The 3852-nt window shown below is 35.4% G+C and overlaps 1 protein-coding gene across 1 annotated transcript in view; it reads right to left on the reverse strand.

Annotated features, from left to right (window-relative positions):
• The window catches only part of LOC109534966 (activating transcription factor 3), a 19144-nt gene extending 15652 nt beyond the window's left edge, over positions 1-3492 (reverse strand). The window contains exon 1 of the mRNA XM_048661127.1: positions 3343-3492. The gene's annotated coding sequence lies outside the window, so the exon portion shown is untranslated. The remainder of the gene's footprint in view (positions 1-3342) is intronic.
• Positions 3493-3852: the final 360 nt, after the last annotated feature.

Below are 3852 nucleotides of genomic sequence, written 5' to 3' on the forward strand. Positions count from 1 at the left end.
AAAAAAAAAGTGAAAACACCCTATTGTTAGGCTTGTTTTTATAATAAAGTTCGTAGGTTTTGCTAGTATTCTTCCATTAAATCCACAATATTCCCCACAGATTGACAAGTCACCAAAAGAAAAACGATGGCAGAGAAAGTTCCCGAACAAAAGTGAGGATTTTGAATGTTGTTTATCAAGCGGCACTTTGAAAGAGGTTTTTTCCTCAGTTTAAAATGCTAAAATATGCAAAACCAATATATTGAAAACACATTCTTCCTGAAATCGAACCTTCACAAGCAAAGAATACGCGCACACACTTAAAACCACGCAAGCAAGGACGCATTCCAGTCATTAATTACTATCTATTATTGTTACTAAACAAATTACCAAAACAAATGTTTGTTTTCAATAAAAATTCTAATGGCTCTTCATTTATCAAAATGTAAAAAATCTTCCTCTTCAACCTTCTTCGCGAAGGTTGATCCGCCGATTAATTCTGAAAGGTGTGAAGATTTTTAACACATCTTTATAGAACGGTGCGCGTACAATTAAGAAATCGTTAATTAATTGAAGGGCAAAGAGCAATTGTCGATAAATTTGAGGAGGAAAAACTATTGAGTTGCGTTTACCGTGTAAATCAATCAGGAATATTAGATTGCACATTATCAGTGAGTATTTACAAATAATCAACAAATTTATCAATAGTATTGCAAATCGATTAAGTTCGTCGAAAGCAACACGAGGAAATTCCATTGATACCCCGAAAATCGCGTTAAAGTAAGTAATTTGGAATGGATTGCCATTTCCAGAGAAGTTATCATTCAGATGCATTCTTCTATGCCCTAAATGCTATTCCAAATGAACGTTGTTGGTATAATTGAATTAGAATATACGCTAAAAGCGCAACCTTGTAGCGCCATTAATTTTCGTCCATTGTTCACTTTCAAGGCTAAAACAATTTTTATCTAACATTTTTATTGCCATTTTACGAGCCCCGCTAATGGCTCTGAGCTTGGAAAGGGTTCTGTTGCATCGATTTCCAGCGCCAACTTGCCTCTACACTCACAATAATGTCTCCGCCTTTACACGTGTAGACATAACCAACAGTTGTTTGTGTTGTTCTAGAAACAACAACGAAAATGTTGATAAATCTGTTTGTTTGCCTTGAAGCAGATTTATCATGTAGATGATAAGCAGGGCAATCTGGAGATTTTCCTAATATTGAATTGAATTGAAGGCTATCCCAAAATTAAAACGTAAAAAATCACTTGTCCCATAATTGCCCACCGCCCATTTCTCCACAGCCTTTTATAGTCCAATCTTAAAGCCATCTATATGCATCATTGTTTTTCCTATTGATTGTTTCTCTGTTTGTTGTCGTTTCAAAGTTGACAGTTGGTCAACGGACTTTTACGTCAAAGTGGACTAGCTTGGGGGTAGTAAAGCCCGAGTCCCATGCATCCGTTTGTACGAAAGTGTTTCTATTGGTTGGAGGTATGTCAATTCGTCCGTCGTCGTACGAACTGACAGATCTCCAACCAATAGAAACACTTTCGTACCATCGTATCATCGTACAAAAGGATGCATGGGACACGGGCTTTAAGAGGCCGTTTTCTTTTAATTACTGCGGAAAAGTCTAAAGTTTAATAGTCTAATTCGTCGTAAACTTTGGTTTGTCGCCGAGTTTGGTTTCTAATAAAGTTCACTTTCAGAATGATTCAGTACGATTTTTTGGGAGCAACAGCTTCAAGAGAAAATTGCGATTGTTTATTACATGCGTAAATGATAAAAGGTGAACAGAATTTGACACCCTTTGAGAAACAATAAATTGCCGACTTTTATCATTAGGTATTATGAAAACGACTTGAAAAAATATCGATTTTTTGCGTAGAATCAAATAAAGGGGTACTCGATGTCATTGCCAATTTGATTGATAGACAATTAGCCATTGTAATAGCCAATTGAAGCGAGCTATGAGTAGATAAAAAAATGTAATTCAATTCTGGCATTGAGCCTATTAAAATTATAAATGTTTTCCAACTTTAACAAACATTCTGATGGTACAGGTATGTCTCCTACAATTGATGAAATAGAAGTGACAGAATGTAAAATCTGTCAACAAGTTCTTATTAATTGCTTATCCATTCCTAATTAAAAACCAGAGTCTTGTACTGCATAAATCAAGAAGGTGATCTATTTTCGCGCATTTATTAGGACCAAAGTTTCAAATTAAATATGTCCATTTCGGTCTAGAGCATTGCTATGCCGATTTCCCTCTTTTCCTTTATCAGCTAGACGGTTATCTGTCAATTTAAATTTTATTTTATCGGATTTAATTGTTATTTGACGGATTTCATTGGCGATTATATATATAACTCCTTTCAAAGTGGTAAACTGCAATAGAGTCTATAGGTGACGTAGAATGAGGCATACACTCTGTTTCAAGTTCTAAAGCCCTTGGTGTTTTACCTATACTTAACCTGAAAATGTCAGGGTTGAATGTAGCATTTTTCAAATGCCTCTATGGACTGTAAGCTGCGCTTTGCAATGAAAAATGATGGCAAACAATACGATATTAATAGAAATGTTTGTTCGCATGGAAAAATGTAAGTAAAAAAATGTTTTTAATTAAAGCGAACAGACCACAAGTCTCCTCGGGCTAATCGTGCGAGTTAATGACGCTATGAATGATCACTCAAAGCGGCATTACATCACTGTTTTCATGCATAAAATCGCGGTTTACTCCGAATAATTGCCGATTACTCATTTAAGATAAATTTGCATTTCCTAGTTGAATATGTGGTTTATGATGCGGACCTTGTAGTGGTTCATTGAAAATAATTCGTTGAATGTTTGTAAACTTGGGACGCGATGGGCATAATGAAAACGAGCATATATTGCGCTTTTTCAACAAACCAAACTACTAAAATAGACGAAGCGTGTGAAAATCTCATAAACATGGCGAAACAAGGCCAGATGTTAACCGGCCGCATTTTTATCAGTTTTTTATACAAACAAAGAATCGTTTTTTACTGTCAGATAGAGATCAGGAATGGCTTTTTACTATGCCTATGGCCTATAAATCAACTTCCTGCAGGAATATCCACACTAATGAGAAATTGTCCAATTGACTTGCTAAATAGTTTTTAATCAGGAATTATTTAGTTTCCATCTGGTTTATCCTTGCAAATAGTGCAAACCCCCATTATCTTCAGCTTGGATTCAGATTTCCTCTGAAAGAGCTCCTAGATCTATGACCAACTTAAACCAACATCAGACCGCAGCTCTAAATTTTAAATTTCTGCATCCTTTGGAATAATAGAGCTATAAATCGAAAGTCTGTTTGACCCTCTAACTCACCTTTGAACGGAGAAAAATCCTGTTTTTAATGCGGTCACAAAACAACAATGTACCAATTTTTCGTGTTTTTCATATCATCTATCACAACCGCACGCTCACCGACCAAAACAATCGAGTATCCGCGTTTGACTGTCAGAAAATTGAGTGGAATTAACACATGAGGATCGCAGTCAGTTCGCGTTCATTTTAATTATAATGATTCCGTCATGGTTCAAGCTTCTGATTGGTTGCTAGTGACATAAATGTTCGCCGATTGGTTCAGGCGCTTGGTTGGATTGAAGCTGCAACCAACTGATTGGAGTGCCAGAAGGAAATCAAAACATTGCGATTTGGCATGACTTTCGATAGTTGAATGCGAATACTGAGATTTAATGACAAAAATACACACTTTTTTATTAAACTTTATTAAAATCTAGATTAGTTAACATTTAAATAAATAAAAAGGCACTATACAAACTTGGTTATTTATAAAACAAACGAAAAAGCGAATCTGTTCTTTTATTTCTTTTC

The sequence above is a fragment of the Dendroctonus ponderosae genome, unplaced genomic scaffold (genome assembly GCF_020466585.1).
Source record: "Dendroctonus ponderosae isolate FM_Combo_2020 unplaced genomic scaffold, Dpon_F_20191213v2 Dpon_F_20191213_1, whole genome shotgun sequence".
NCBI lineage: Eukaryota > Metazoa > Arthropoda > Insecta > Coleoptera > Curculionidae > Dendroctonus > Dendroctonus ponderosae.